The 17,402-nt window shown below is 37.5% G+C and overlaps 1 protein-coding gene across 4 annotated transcripts in view; it reads right to left on the bottom strand.

Annotated features, from left to right (window-relative positions):
* Positions 1-17,402, bottom strand: part of NEO1 (neogenin 1) — a 167,180-nt gene that overhangs the window by 88,382 nt on the left and 61,396 nt on the right. The window lies entirely within an intron of this gene.

Below are 17,402 nucleotides of genomic sequence, written 5' to 3'. Positions count from 1 at the left end.
TGAAGGCTAACATGCAGGCAAAAAGGTAACTACTGAAAACTAATGGGAACTATTGAAGACATCACTGTCGAGCAAGCAGACTCTATCTGTGCTATGATGAGGTGGCAGAAGAATGGGAAAGGTGACAGCCGAGGATACCACCTCACAAAAAAGGACACAAGTGTGCCTGGCACCAATTCTGCAAATAATCATGCAAACTTCTTCAAGCTTTAGAAGTAAACACATGCTTCAATTTTATAATGCCTTCATATGCACATTCTATTTTACTTTGAAATTATAGGATAAGAGTTCGTTTGAACTAGTCAGTTATAAAAAGCAATCAGTGGATTATATTAATCTAATTAAAGAGCTGTTGTTAGCTTATTTGATTCTAATGCACCAGTCTAGCTATAATGATGGCATTTTAAATTTCAGTCTAATCTTACATTTTCTTCTACAAATTAGCATCTGGTTGGTAGTGCTCTCACTCACTCCCGATGGCAGGATGCCAATCCCTAACTTGGGCAGAAGTATCTCTCATCTGTCTGACTGATCCATGGAATGTGCATAAGACAACTTGCTGAATTAAAAAATCTCCAAAGATGACACTCAAAGGGTTCACAGGCTAGAGTATTACACTGTATGGGAGCAGGCTATCTTAAGAAAACAGAGGGGCTTCCAAAATTTTAGAACAGTTTTAATCTACTAAACTTAATAATGAATAGATATTTGTTACTCTGACAAAATGTAGCAGCTGGCAAAACCTGATATTATATTAAAAATTTTGGTCATCATGCTTATATAGACTACTCTCCTGATGATATTTTGGAGATTTGTGCACATTTTACTCAAGCTGGTGTTAACATTATGTGATAATTCTAAAAATATCTATGTTGTATGACAGTGGCTATATAATTCTTATGCTTCATAACTCAACAGATGCATTGGACTAGGTCCTGTGACAATGATCTAAATTCCTATCTATGGTTTTCTAAAACAAATTCATATACAAATTTATTTTATCTAAATCTGTATTAGAATGGGAAATCAGTTTTATGGAGATTGATTCTACCCATGCAATTGTTTGTGTGCATGTATGTGTATGTCTGTAAGTATGATTATAGAATCAGAGAAATGAATTGGAAGAAACCAGAAATCTTCAATTTCAATCAACTCATTTTTACAGACAAGGAAGCTGACTCAGAAAAGCCACCTGGGAGACTGGTGTCAGAGATTATTTTCCAATATACTAAATATTCTCCTATAACTACTGAATATACATTCAGAAAGGTAGTTTATAGTTCACAAATATGACAAATATTCTTTACTGAAAATGAAACTGATGTTTTGTATGGATAATTTTGAATGTTGTTATTTGGACAAATAAGAACTACAAAATGCCACTGTAAACATTTTCAGAACAGTTTGAGAAAGTTGTGCTGTATTTTTCTGCATAACAGGAGAGCTGAAGTTAGAAATGAGGTTATTCCTATGTCTCCAGGTAGGTTTCTGCTCCCTGGTTACAATTTGACAAAGCATTTAATTTCTAGTAAGGACAATTTAAGAAACCTGAATGTGTACAGGAGGGGAGAAGAGAGGGAATGTCATCATGGAGGATCATGGCTGGTGGTAATAAGGTAATAAGATGGAAATTAGGAAGGGATAGAGATCACTGAATTACTCATGTGTCTCTCTTGTCAGGCAAGTATTTTATTTTCAATGATTCAAAGTATATTCCAATCAATTATGTAGGAAAAAGAAGAAGTGAATGATTCCAAATAGACTGCTAATAAAATGGTTTATATTTTGACTGGGAGATCTCCTCAGAAATGTACTCACTCCCATATTTTCTTAAATCTGCCTTCTTGACAGACTTTTCTCCCAATTTGCTCTAACAATTGCACTTTTATATGTCCTTGCCTAGACAGTTAGGAGCAACAGTACCCCAGATAATTCTCAAAGTAAATTAATTATTTCTTGACCATTTCAAGATGGCATAATTAGATTTAGGATACATACATATATAGACAGCTTTTTAGTAAACATCCTGGTAAATGCCAGCCATAAAAAGAGAAATCCTGAAGCAGTAGGCACTATGGTAAGTATTAAGAAGTGAGGATAGGCATTGCTTCCCAGTAGACTGCAAGAGCAGAACTCAAAGGCTGACAACATCTAGCCTTCAATTAAATGAACAAAACAAAAACTAAGCCTTCAGAAGTCAAGCTAACAGCCTTGACCTGCATTAATAACATGGGACCTAACGAATGGGGCTAGACCACAGGATCTGGTACAAAAAATTCTTTGATATGCACCAGATTCAGGTTGGGTTAACAGGCAAAATGACATAGAATCTTATCCTCTGTTCTCCAAAGTCTAAAGTCTATATATTAAATATGAAAATGTTTGGCTTTATCAACTGTGATTTCACAGGTTTGGCCAATTCAAATTAGCACCTGTTTTGCCATTCGGAGTCTTACAGAGCTTCCTGGAACACTGAATGTTTAAGTCACAAGTCCAAGGCAAGCACTAACAAGACGTCAGAGGCAGCACTTGAATCCAGCTTTTCCTGCCTCTGCAGCAGGCTCTTTTTTTCACATTATACCACATGCCTCTTAAGAAATACAAGACACGTGGTATACAAATAGCCACACAACAAAACAGAGTATTTTAAAAGCCAAAGGGTAAAAACAAGGCACTCATGATAGATGGACTTCTACTTAAGGTAACCCTTTAAAGAAGAGTAAGAATCCTATATGGGAAGATGTGGGCTAGGGGAAGAAAGATGGTATGATATAATGCAAAGGGTCAAACTCATCCAGCCAGCAAAACTCCCAAATGGGACTGAACCAGATTAAAATGTAACAGAAAATTTTAACAAAATGAGCAAAATTATATTGTGTGAATCCTCATGATATCATTTTTTAATCTGAAAAATGAAGATATTAATAGAGCTAAGCAGTCTCTGCTTGCAAGTTGAGGCCTAACAGGGGAGACCAACTTTTATACAGATGAAAGTCAACACAGTTGAAGAGATGGCAAGGATGCTACCAATGTGGATGGTAATGGTGGCACTATGAATAATGATAGCAGAAGAGGAAAATTGCCAGCCAGGTTCTTAAGTCATCAGAGAATGTCATGGAGCTCAGGAGATGATTAACAAGGGAATGCCCATTCTACTTGGTGATTCTACCTCTCCCCCATCTCTTCCAGCTTCCCCTTCTCTCTGCATAACTGGCTCTACCTTATTACCTCTCACCTGGACTACTGGAACAATCCCAAGTGGTCTCCCCATCTCATGCCTCTCCCTTTTCCAGTCCATCCTCCCTAGAGCTTCCTCTCTCTCCCCCCAAAAATTCCTAAACAGGAATTGGATCCTCTCTCTCCCCTGCTGCAAAGTTCCAGGGGCTCCCCATGCCTTGAGGCCAACTTGAGTGCTTTCTGTTCCTCAATCCTGGTCTAGGTTCTCGTGTCTTTGGAACACTCTGTCTCCTAGCCCCCTTTTAAAGAACCTCCTCTCCTCTCCCAGGAACCTGGGAGTCAGGGGTAGAGCAGTGGAAGGAGAACTGGTTCTGCTCAAACCCCATCTTGGGCACTTTATTCTTGGCAAAACCTGAAGCCTCCCGAGCCTCCATTTCCTTATCTGTAAAATCAGGAGCCAGAATTAGATGGTTCCTGAAGTCCTTCTCAGGTAGTATGGAGTACTTTCAGGAACTTCCTCCTTGGTCTTCCTTGAGCATGCTCTGTACTCTAATGGATTTGGCTTCATTATAATTCTCCTTCATTAACTCAGCACTTAGGATGGGACTGTTAGGGGCATCTCTGCCCTCAAACAAGGGGCTGCAGAAGGCATGCAGAGGCCTCTCCTCCCCAGGGCAGGCTCCCAGAAGCCCAGGAGGCCTTGAAGCTTCTAGAACCTGGAGGCTGAAGATGAAGGACTCTTAATTTTGTCTCTTGGGTGTTCATGTCTGCTTCTCCTTTCCCTGTTAAAGAGAGACTTCACAGAGTTGCACAGTTCCTAGAAAAAGTGTACACACTTAATAGATACTTGCTGATTGAAATGAATGTTGGGTCTTATCTCCTTCATTCACCAAGCACTGAGCTGAGAACAATGTACTGGGTTGTTCTTTGTAGGGGTTGGGGGTGGGGGTTCTCTTTGGTTCATAGTTGGACTCCAGCCCATTCTTCTCCTGCCATCTTCAAACATCCTCAGGGCATGGTTGCACTTGACCATCCACCATCTCCCAACTTCTGCTGAGGGCAGCCACAATGCTGACGGGTCTAAAAAGGAGGCATCAGTCCACAGCCCTGAGACCACCACCGCCCTACATGTGTGGGCTTCTTTAGGTTCCTTGACAGCAGGGGCTACCATGTTTACATTTGTATCCCTAGAAACATTGACCAAAGTATCTGGCTCAGAACAAATCCTTAAGACATCCTTTTTTATTTGTGGAAAATGACTACAAAGATTTAAAATCAAAGAAAACATCAGATAATGAGATGTTAGAATATACTTCCTATATGTGGAACTAAGTCAAATTTATAAAAAACAAGTCATTCCCCAAGGACTAAATAGTCAAATGATATGAGCAGGCTGTTTTCAGAAGAAGAAATCAAAATTACTTATAGTCATATGAAAAAACACTCTAAATCCCTATTGACTAGAGAAACGCAAATTAAAACAACTCTAAAGAACCACCTCACGGCTATCAGAAATGATAAATGCTGAGGAGATGAGGGAAAATAGGTATTCTAATAAACTGCTGAAAGAGCTGTGAACTGATCCAACCATTCTGGAGAAGAATCTGGAACGATGCCCAAAGGGCTCTAAAACTAGGATCACTTTGATCCAGTAATACCTTTACTAGTTCTGGACCCTAAGGAGATCAAAGAAAAGGTCCCACACATACAAAACATTTATAGCAGCTCTTCTTGTGGTGGCAAAGAAGTGGAAATTGAGGAGAAGTTCATCAAACAGGAAGTGCCTGAACAAGCTGTGGCAGATGCTTGTGGAATACTATTTTGGGCTATAAGAAAAAACAAGGGGGTGGTTCCAGATAAAACATGGTATGACTGCCATGAATTGATGCAAAGAAAAGTGAGAAGAACTAGGAGATAATCACTATGCACACTAATAGCAATGATGATCAACTGTGTTCAGCCACTCTGATCAATATAAGGATCATGACAATTCCAAAGACCCATGATGAAAAAATGCTATCCTTCTCCAGAAAGAAAACTGATGAACTCTGAGTGCAATGGAATTAAAATTTACTCACTTTCTTTGTTTTTCTTGGTTTTTTTTGTGATATGAATAACATGGAAATATTTTACATGATTTCACATGTGACAATTTTGCTTGTCTTCTAAGTGGGTGAGGGGTGAAAAGAAACTCAAAACTCAAAGTTTAAAAATGATGAATTAAAAAAATTAAAAATGAGAATATACTTTCCCACTAAGTAGAGAAGTAGGAGATAGTAGATGGACGCTGTGATCTACTATGTTACTTGGGATTACTGTACTGGATGGTTTTGTGATTTTTTTTTTGTTTTGTTTTCCTCATTAAAAAAATCAATTTAGTGGTTTACTTAAAGAAATAGCTTCTAGTTTTGTTAATTCAATTTTTTTTGTCTTCAGTTTTGTTAATTACTTTAATTTTCAGAATGTCTACATTGGCATTTAAGGTTTTTTAATTGTTGGTTTCTAAGATTTTGTTTCAAATTCCGAGGCAGGATTTGAACTCTCATCCTCCTGACTCCAAGGTCAGTGCTCAGCTAGGTGGCACAGTGGATAAAGCAATAGTGTTGGTGACAGGAGGGCAGGAGTTCAAATCCAGCTTCAGACACTTGCCATTTACTAGCTACGTGACCTTCAGCAAGTCATTTAATCCTGATTGTCTAACATCCAGGCCATCTCCAGTCCTGATCCATATCTGGCTATGGACCCAGATGGTTCTGGAGGAGAAAGTCAGGCCTGTGACTTAGCACAGCTGTCTCCCCACCCCCCTCACTTCCCCTCTGAAATCCAATTCATGTGCTTGTAATGACATCATCTTCCTGCTGTCATGGTCTTCTTCAAAAGTGAAGGATAAATATCACCTTTCTTCAATTGCTGAATGTAATTTTTATTTCATTGTAGTCAATAAAAGATATATTTATTATTTCTGCTTTTCTATATCTGTTTGTCATAATCTTATCTTAAATAGGCAACTTTTGTAAAGGAGTCATGTAGTACTAAGAAATATGTATGGTCCTTTCTATTCCCAATCAGTAATCAACAGATCTCTCAAAGCTAACTTTTCTTTAATTCTATAAAAATGCTTTACTTTTTTCTTGTTTACTTTTAAAATTTGTTTTAAGAAAGGCAACCCTGGTGAGTGGAGGGTAATTGGGAAGCAACTATAGTTGTAAAAAAACAAAAGTATTTTTTAAAGAAAGAAAATGCTAAAATAAAAGATGGCAGGTCTGGGATAGAATTTCCTGAACTCCTTTTTTCATTTATTTAATGCTTTTCAAACTCACAATGATCTATCTTGTAAGGATCAAGAAAATAATGCATGTCAAAACAGTAATTTAAATTATTACTATGACTATTTCCCTTTTTTGTTAACCCTACTTGCAAATTAAATCACATAATAATCATAGAATGATCTTCACCACATAACTTAGTTGGAAAACTAAAAAACCTAAAAGGTACATCATATACATTTTAATTTTTTTAATTTATTATTTTTAAATTTTGAGTTTTAAATTCTCTTTCCCTTTACTTTTTACCCACTGAGAAGATAAATAAAAAGTCACATGTGAAATCATGTAAAATATTTCTATATTATTCATATGATGTCATATCATATAAAATATGTCCATATTATTCATATCATGGAAAATCATGGAAAATATTTCCATATTATATTATATTATATTACAAAAATGTCTCAATCCTTTCCAAAAAGTTGTTGGACAACTAGTGAATGTAAAATGAAGCCTTTTTAAAAGTGTGCCACACATTCAATTTATGTATTGCAATGTGAATATAATTTTGAGTCTCAGTTGTATTATATCAACACATATCTAGATATTAAAAATCCAAAGTTTGGAATAATCAGCCTCTCTAAATTCCTGAAATATGCTATAATGTCATTATGATTGGAACATACTAACAACTGTTGGGGAGACTAGCAGGATGATCCTATAGGACTGATGAGCCAATATCATATTTCTTCATGTCCAAATGACTGCAGGATAGGAGGAAAATTAATGCCTTTGTAGTGTGGTGTGTCCAGTTCTAAGAGTGCCAACACAGGGTCTTGTAGAGTGGAATTTTTTCTGGTAGAATATGCAAGTTCAGATAAGCAGTTGGCAACGAATGCTTGGATCAAATAAAAGACATAAATGAGAAAAGGAAGTTATAAAATAGGATACAAACAGCCCCTCCCCCTTTTGTGGCTGGGTGAGTTTTGATTTTGAGGAAATCAGGTTAATTTTTCCTGTCATAAAAAAGTAATCATTAAAAGAGGTGTGCCGGATTGTACTGACTCATCACGTGCAGCAAGGAAGCCAGAGAACGGAAAGGCTTGTCCCTTTTCATCCTAATCAGAGTTCTGCCTTTGGGAAGAAGTCAGTGTTTGAGGGGCAATTCAGATGGGGGGGCTCTTCAAGAGAGCCCTGAAAACCTGATAGAGTGAGCTAAGTCCCTACTACCATGCATTTTCTAAAGCAACAGAACTTACTTTAAATATTAATTTTCAAAGCATATTAGCCAACACAGACTTAAGATAAAAAAATGGACATGAACATTACTTTGTGTGAAATCCTGACATGAGGATTAATTTTCTTGTGGGAAAGAAGTGGAGATCACACTCAGTGCTTCCCATCAACCATGGAAACCTCACTAGGGTAAACCTGCAATCATCTCATAGACCTTCAGAATTGGAAAACACTTCAAAAATTATCCAGTACAATCTATACCTGAAGCAAGAAAAAACTTCTATTATTTATCTGCTAAGCATTTTATAAAGTTTAGTCCATTATTCTTATAGTTGAAAAAAGCTGTTTACCTTCTCAGGGCCTCAAGTGACTCAATGCCAATCTGCAATGTGGGAAGTTATCATACAGAGAATTCCTAAAGCCATGCATAGCTCCATCCATCCACCCATCCACCCACCCATCCATCCATCCATCCATCCATCCATCCATCCATGAGCCAAACATCTTACAGTAATTAGAATAGCTTTCATTTTATAGTTGAGGCTCAAGGAAATTTGTCATACAAGTCGTTTTGCCTATTTCAAATCACATGATCTTTCTATTCTACCTGGCTCCCACTGTAATACTCCATGAGAGTTAAGATCTGATGTTTCAGTGCAGCTCTGCAAATGACTGTATTTGGCTCATTTTGAACTTCAGTTCTCTAAATGTTTCATACTAGGTATTGACTTTGAGTCTGGAAGCAGTGCAGCAGTTTTAAAAATACTCAGTTTGGACTTTCATACCTAGCTTGGTCTACTTTTGTGCCTGTGAGTCAAGCCTCTCACTTGCATCACAGTCATCTGTAAAGTGAGAAGGTTGAACTGGATCAGCAGTGTCTGATTTCTATGGTTTAGAAGACTGGTTTAGACTGGTTTAGAAGACCACAACTTCTCATCTATATTGAATTATATTTTTATTTATTTTCTTAAATATTTTTCAATTCCATTTTAATCCAAATTCAGGTTCCAGTCAAGTCATCGGTTTGATACCTCTAAACAAGATGATTTTTGTTATCCTTCATCTTAAAATCTAATAAATATAACTGAAACTTTAACATAAACTTTGACTCATTAATCCACGTAAGGGAAACAAACTGAGAGGCAGCACAGTATAAAGGAGTGATGTGGGTTAAAGAGAAGCAATAGGATGATAGTGGAAGAAAGCAGCAAAAAAGGAATAACCTTGGAGACTGAAGATGAAAGGGTATAGGGGATGACTGAGGATTCAATCTTCTGGAGAAGACAGGATGGGTCAGGATTAAGTACATATATATAGAATGACTGGTCCTGGCAAAATGAAAAGCCATCTCTTTGTCTAGAGTAAAGGAAGGGAGAGGAGGAGATGAAAGCAAGGGGGGTTGGGGAAGAAGAGAACAGTAAAAGGAGTTCCTGTTAAAGGACATTAATTTTTAAAAGTAGTAAATAGGAGTCAGGTTTTTAAACTGGAGGCAGAGGAGGGCAGAGAAAGTCTAGATTAGCTGCCCTGGGGAATAAGATAAGGAACCAATTAAGGAGGAAGAAAAGGATGGACTTGGGGAAGTGAGGGCCCAGTTAAAGTCATTTCTTTGAATTGATGAGGTTCTAATCAACCCCTTTGTCAGAGATTCTTCAATCCATCCGGCAGGCTGGAAGTTGTAGGAATGGAGGAAGGGGGTGGTGGTACTTAGCAAGAGGTGAACACAGATAGGGCAAGGAGGTGAAGTACTGGGAAGCCAGGTCATTTAGAGAGAGAAAAGGGCAGAGCAGAGCAGATGGTGGAGGTGGAGATCAGGAAAGATTAGGACTCTAGTCAATGTGAGTGGAAACAGATGATCTCTGAGTTTTGTAGCGAAGACTGTTCTACTACAATAGTCATAACCTCTGAAGAAAACACAAATCTTGCTTGTTCCTGACTTGGGGAGAAGCCAAGATGGCAGAGAAAAGGCAGCAACTAGGCTGAGCTCTCCCTCAAACCCCACCAAAGACTTTTAAATGAAGCCATCAAACAAGTCCTTGAGTGACAGAACTCACAAAAGGAAAGATCTGTCTTCATACCTGGGAGAGGGAAGTACACAGCAGAGTCAGACCGTACTCTGGCAAACCAGACTTGGGGAGCCACTGGGAGTGCCCCCTCCCCTCCCCTTATCTGATTCTCATATTCTAATTCTCCCTTTATCTTTCTCAGTTGGATAAAACAGATTTCCAAACCCAACTGAGTGTGCAAGAATATAGTTCAATCACTCATTTCCTATAGAACATGTGTATAGAACTTGTTGTACAGAGCTGTTTCCATACTGTGTCTCCTACTAGACTGTGACTCCTCAAAGGCAGGGCCTGTCTTTTGTCTTTTTTTGTGTCCCCCAGTGTTTGATCCAATGGCTGATATGTAAGAAGTATTTCATAAACATTTATTGACTGATGGGATAAATATATCTGAGTGATGAGGGTTCCATGTGAAACAATAGGAAGGAAGAAGAGAAGCTCTCCTCTCTTGAGAGAGCCTTGGGGCTGGGATGAGAATGGGTATGGTCTGGATGAAGATCTGGGAAGGAGCCATCAGGGAGAAGGCAGGAGAGAGGCATGCCCAAAAAAAACTTGGAGAGAAGGGAGGGGCAAGAAGAAAGAGGAACAACTGTGGTAAAGGAGTACAGAGACTGAGAAAAAGGTCATTAGATTTGGAAGAGATTACTGGTAGCTTTGGAGAGAGGAGAGTCTTACCAGAGACAATTCATCAGTTATTTCCTTCTTATCCTAGGTATACTATAGCAATACCTATTTTAATCTTTTTTGATCACTTTTATCCTTAATTTGGTTAAGTATATGTCCAGAGTCTCAGTTGTGAAAGGTACCTCACATGACTGTCTTATAATTTTTTTACTATCACTTTAATATTCAAATTACATATCTCTTTTGAGATTACTATGGTATGTGGTATAAGAAGCTGGTCTAAACCTAATTTCTACCAAACTACTTTCATTTTTCACAATTTTTTTTCTATCAAAAAAGTATTATATCCTAGAGATTTCAATGTTGGGCATAGATCTTAAGAAGGTCAATGATAAAGCAAATCTCTCCCCCCACCAAATTTTTAATAATATATTAGGTATCAAGGTGATATAAAATGTGTTGATTAAAATATTTGGGGGGAAGGCAATGGGGTTAAGTGACTTGCCCAAGGTCACACAGCTAGGCAATTATTAAGTGTCTGAGGCTGAATTTGAACTCAGGTACTCCTGACTCCAGGGCCAGTGTTCTATCTACTGTGCTAATTAAATATTTTTTTAAAATTCTTTAAGCTATTATGCTTTTAAACATACTGTTTTAAAGATATAAGAATCTAAAAGGAGTTTATATTGATATAGTTATTAAAATTCTTAACAATGTACCTTTGTCATGGAAAAAAAAATTAAAGGAACTACACATCCCAGATTAAAATGGTATGAAATATGGCCCACAAGCAGCCAGATGGCAAATTATGTCTTTTACCCCACGCCAAATGGCATTCTGCTGTCTATAAATTACTGTGTAATCTCATATCTTTTAAAATAGTAACCAATTAAAAGATATTCACATATGTTAGATCCCTTCTGTTAAGGCTAAAAACATGGCTTCTTTTTCTATTATAAATGAAAAGAATCAAAGTGAAATCAAGATTTGCTCCATATCTCAAAATCAACATTGTGTAAAGAAGGAACAAATATCTTTATGTTACAACCAGATATCAACAATTATCAGAACTGAGTCATGAAATAGTCTCCAAAGTTTAAAAAAAAAACCCAAAAAGATAAAACATGAATTTTTGCTGGAATGAAACTTAAGTTCAATATAAAGGTAAGACTTATCTGAACCACTTTAATTATATTCAGAATTCTCAAAAGATGCCTAGCACAAGGAACACTAATTACAGTAACATTTATGGCAAGTAAGAATTATTCAAACTTCAGATTTTGATTAAGATCACATCCTTATATTTCAAAGGCAATACATTAACTTTATATGGGGCAGAACACCTCTGACAATTTACTGAAAAAGGTTCCTTTGATAAACCATTTCCACATTTCAAAAGCTCTCTCAATTTCACCCTTTCTTATCATTTCTACTGATAAAGCTCTAGTTGAATAATACTAAATAACTGGAATATGGTAACAGTTTGCTCATCTGTAAATCAATAATCAGTAATAATAATATTTCTTCACAAGTCTATTGTGAAGAAATTGCTCTGAGGCAGAGCCAAGATGGCAGAATAAAGGTCACCCTCCAACTTGCAAAAACTTTAAAATAACACATCGTATCAAATTCTGTAGTGGCAGAAGGCCAGCAAAAGGTCAGGGTATGAAATTTTTTTCAGCCTAAAACAATCTAGAGGTAAACAGGAGGATCTGCAGTCCCAAAGTGGGGTTGGTCCAGAGCATGGCAGCAGATCTTGGAGGCATTGATGACAGCAGTTTTAGAGGTTCTCAAACTGGAGACAGGAAGGGGGTCAGACAACCAGTCAGAAACAGAGTACAGGAGACCTTATGTTGACCCTGGTGCAGCTGGCACTAATGAGCAACTCTATGACCCATCTAAAGCCATGGTTAAAGTTCCAGGGAGGAGAGAATTGCTTGGGGTTGAACACAAGGGACAAGGGTCCCGAGGTCTAGAGAAGCCCCAGCATCTGTGGCTACAGGAGAGCAGAGGACCTGATCATAGTGTCAGGGTAGAAAGGAGCTGCAGGGGAGCAGGGTCAAGACCAGAACAGCAATACTCACCATGCTCTTGGATCACACCACTGTGGAAGCAAGGGAAACTTGAGAATTCCCAGAATTAGCTTGGAAAACAACAGCACAAAAAAGCCTAAAGTTTTTTTTTTTAACAAGGCAAACGGGGTTAAGTGGCTTGCCCAAGGCCACACAGCTAGGTCATTATTAAGTGTCTGAGACCGGATTTGAACCCAAGTACTCCTGACTCCAAGGCCGGTGCTTTATCCACTGCGCCACCTAGCCACCCCAAGCCTAAAGTTTTTTAGTGGAACTGCCATTCAATCCCAGTACAGCAGAGCCCAACGTCAACAAAATGTTCAAAGTCAAAGTTTATGCTGGAAAAAATGAGAAACCAATAAAATAGAACTTGACCACCAAAAAAAACCTACTATGGTAAAAGGGAAGAAAAACGACAACAATGTGAAAAGAGTTATAAACAAAGCTTAAAAAAACTGCTAACTGTACTCAAGTCCAACAAGAATTACCAGATGAGTTAAAAGAAAAATAAGAGTGTAGAAGAAAATTATGAAAAGAGAATTAATAGTTTGATAAAAAAAAGAGGCACAAAATTAAAGAAAAGAATTTTTTAAAAAGCCAAATGAGCCAAATGGGGAAAAACGGGGGTTACAAAAGCTATAAAGAAAATAACTCCTTAGATATTAGAACAATGGATGCTTTCTGACCAAGATGGCTGACAGAAGACAGGCACAGTGCTAATCTCCTGGTCTTCCCTCATACATAATATGAAACAAACATCTTAACAGAAATCTGATCCACAAAACCCAGAAAGAGAAACTAGAGAAGATCTACCTCAAGGTTTGTCCTCTGGGATTGTGGGTGAGCTGGGAGCAGAGGGCAGACTCTGCCAGGGAGCACAGGACAGGGTCAGAGCCTGAGAACTCGACTAGCCTGATCAGTGGGGCAGATTAGAGCCTGAAAGCCTAAAAGCAGGGCAAGCCTGATCAGCCAGCTAGGGAGCAGAGGCATTTTTTGTGGCACTGAAGGTCTGGAGCTTGCCAGCACAGCTGGAAGGAGAGTTCCAGTGCTTCATTTCAGCTGAAGTCTCTTCCCAGAACAAACACAATTACAGCCCGCCTCTGCCCCAGGCCTGTGAGAAATTGCCTTGCCCTAGGGCAAAATCACACCATTGATCAAAGATAAAAATACTCAACAGCTTCATCCACCCCCTCCAAGTTAAGGAAGAGGTCTCAAATTAAGGTCATAGGCACTCCAGAGAAAGCAACCAATACAGCCTTCTGGCCAGCCCACGTGGAGTTACTAAACCCATGAGTAAAGCCTTTAGGGATCTCAACACCAAACCTCTGTGAATTAGCCCCTTGCCAAAATAAGGTCTTGGTAAAATGAAGAAAGACTAAAAGAAAGAGGGCTACATAGAAAAATTCCTAGAAGGAAAAGACCCTAACTCAGAGAGACCTAGAACCTCTGAGGAGAATATTATCTGGTATCCAGCACAAAAAGACTTCCTTGAAGAAATCAGGAAGCAGTTTAAAAATCAATTGGAAGATTTGGGGGAGACAATACCTTGAAGCAAGAAAACAAATCACTGGAAAATACAATGGAAAAATACAAAAAGAAAATAATTCTCTCAAAACCTTAATTGGTCAAATGAAAAGCTCTTTCAAAAATAGAATTGACCAACTAGAAAAAGAGTCACAAAAGGTAAATGAAGAAAATTCTTCTCTACAAAAAAGAATGCAGTCTGTAGAAACTAATGACTTCATGAGACAGCAAGAGCCTGTTAAACAAAAACCAAAAAATAGAAGATGTAAAATACCTCATCAACAAAACCACTGACCTTGAGAACCGATGGGGAAGGAACAACCTCAGAATTATAGGTCTTCCTGAAAATATTGAAGAGAAAAAAAGCCTGGACTTAATATTACAGGATTTAGTCAGGGAAAACTGCCCTGATATCACAGAACTAGAGGACAAAATCATTACTGAAAGAATACATCAGGGGCAGCTAGGTGGTGCAGTGGATAGAGTACTGGCCTTGGAGTCAGGAGTACCTGAGTTCAAATCCTGCCTCAGACACTTAATAATTACCTAGCTGTGTGGCCTTGGGCAAGCCACTTAACCCCATTGCCTTGAAAAATCTAAAAAAAAAAGAGAATACATTAATCCCTCAGGAAAGATATCCTAAAATGAAAACACCACAAAATGTTGTGGCCAAACTCCAGAACTATCAGATAAAAGAGAAAATCCTGCAAGCAACCAGAAAGAAACAAATTAGATACCAAGGAGCCACAGTAAGGATTGTGCAGGACCTGGCTGCATCAATATTAAGGGATTGAAGGACCTGGAATGAGATATTCTGAAGAGCAAGGGAGCTTGAAATACAGCCGAGAATCGACTACCCAGCAAAGTTGAGCCTTCTCTTCCAGGGGAAAAGATAGACATTTAACAAAATGGGAGACTTCTAACATTTCCTGATGAAAAGACCAGAGCTTAATAGGAAATTTGGACATCAAACAAGAGGCTCAAGAGACATATGAAAAGGTAAAAAAAAAAAAAAATGGGGGGGCAGTAAAGGAGAAAAACCTGCTATCCAATAAGATGAAACTGGCTATATACTCACTTGGGAGAAAGATTCTCATAACTCTTGAGAAATGTAACTCTATTAGAGAGAATATACTTAGCCAGAAGTGATGAATACTCTTGACTTTTCTGTGACTCAGATAGAATGATTTAAGAATAATACCTCCTTAAAAGGGGGGACAGTAAGGAGACAGGGAAGATGGAGGAGACTGAATGGGGTAAATCTCATTACCTTAATAAGTACAAAAGACCTATTGTTATAGAGGGGAAGAAGGGAGGGATGAATGTTCCTTTCATCAGACTTGGCTTAAGGTTAACTTATACAAACACTCAATTAAGTTAAGAAACTTATCTTACCTTTCAAGTATTAAAAGTGGAAAAGGGTAGGGAGGAGATGTGGGGGGGGAGAAAAAGGGGAACTAACAGAAGGAAGGGAGGCAAGGGGAAAGGGGAAAGAAAGAGAAGGGGAGTTGACATAGGAAGGCAAACAAAATGAAGGTGGCAGTATCCAGTAGGAAAATACTGAGGAATATGGATAAAGGGAAAAATACAAACAGGGAAGATACCATGGAGGGCAATAAAGACTTAGTAACTATAACTCTGAATATGAATGGGATGAAGTCTCCCTTAAAACATAAGCAGATAGCAGAGTGGATTAAAAACAAGAATCCTACAATACACTGCTTACAAGAAACTCATTTGAAGCACAGATACACATAGAGTAAAGGTAAAAAGTTGTAGCAAAATATATTTTGCTTCAGCTGTACAGAAAAAAGCAGGGGTAGTAGTCCTTATCTCAGACAAAACAGCTGCAAAAAATAGCTTTAAAAGAGATAAGGAAGGAAACTATATCTTGTTAAAAGGTACCATAGACAATAAATAATTTCAATACTAAATAGGTATGCACCCAATCATATAGCATCCAAATTCTTAGAGGAGAAGTTGAAAGAAATACAGGAAGACATAAACAGCAAAACTCTACTAGTGGGAGACCTCAACCTCCCACTCTCAGATTTAGATAAATCAAATCATAAAATAAACAAGATGGAAGTTAAGGAGATAAATACATTATTAGAAAACCTAGATATGTTAGACTTACAGAGGAAACAATGGGGATAGAAAGGAATATATTTTTTTTTTCTGCAGTACATGGCAATCACATAAAAATTGACCATGTACCATGGCATAAAAACCTAATGATCAACTGCAGAAAGGCAGAAGTAGTGAATACATCTTTCTCAGATCATAATGCAATAAAAATCATATGCAATCCTGGACCAGGGAGATAGAGACCCAAAACTAATTGGAAACTAAATAACCTCATTTTAAAAAATAAGTGGATCAAAAAACAAATTATAGAAAGAACTATTTCATCCTACATAATGACAATAATGAAACAACATATCAAAACCTATGGAATTCACTCAAGGCAGCTGTCACAGAATATATTATATCTTTAAATGCTTAATGAATAAATTAGAGAAAGAGGAAATCAATGAACTAAATATGCAACTAAAATAAATTAGAGAAAGAACAAAGTAAAAACCCCTATTAAATACCAAATAAGAAATTCTAAAAATTAAAGGAGAAATTAATAAAATCAAAAGAAAGAAAACTATTGAACTAATAATACATAAAACCAAGAGTTGGTCTTATGAAAAAACCAGTAAAACTGATAAACCTCTGGTCAATTTAATATCTATTTATTTATCTGTTTGTTTGTTTATTTATTTTAGGTTTTTGCAAGGCAAATGGGGTTAAGTGGTTTGCCTAAGGCCACAAAGCTAGGTAATTATTAAGTGTCTGAGACCGGATTTGAACCCAGGTACTCCTGACTCCAAGGCCAGTGCTTTATCCACTACGCCACCTAGCTGCCCCCTGGTCAATTTAATTTAAAAAAAAAAGAAAAGAAAACCAAATAGCTAGTATAATAAATGAAAAGGGTGAACTCACCACCGATGAGGAGGAAATTAAAGTAATAATTCTGAATTATTTTGTCCAACTCTATACCAATAAATTTGACAATCTAAGTGAAATGGATGAATACTTACAAAAATATAAGTTGCCCAGGCTAAGTGAAAAGGAAATTAAATACTTAAGCAATTCCATCTCAGAAAAATAAATTCAACAAGCCATACTGAACTCCCTAAGAAAAAAATCTCCAGGGCCAAATGGATTCACATGTGAATTGTATCAAACATTTAAGGAACAATTGGTTCCAATTCTATATAAACTCTTTGGAAAAATAAATGAAGACAGAACTCTGCCTAACTCTTTCTATGACACCAATATGGTGCTGATACCTAAACCCAGAAGAGTTAAAACAGATAAAGAAAATTATAGACCTATCTCCCTGATGAATTTAGATGCCAAAATTTTAAATAAAATCTTAGCAAAAT

This window comes from Macrotis lagotis, chromosome 4 (genome assembly GCF_037893015.1).
Source record: "Macrotis lagotis isolate mMagLag1 chromosome 4, bilby.v1.9.chrom.fasta, whole genome shotgun sequence".
Lineage (NCBI taxonomy): Eukaryota > Metazoa > Chordata > Mammalia > Peramelemorphia > Peramelidae > Macrotis > Macrotis lagotis.
The sequence above is the reverse complement of the archived record's forward strand: the minus strand, read 5'-3'. Positions and strand labels throughout refer to the sequence as shown.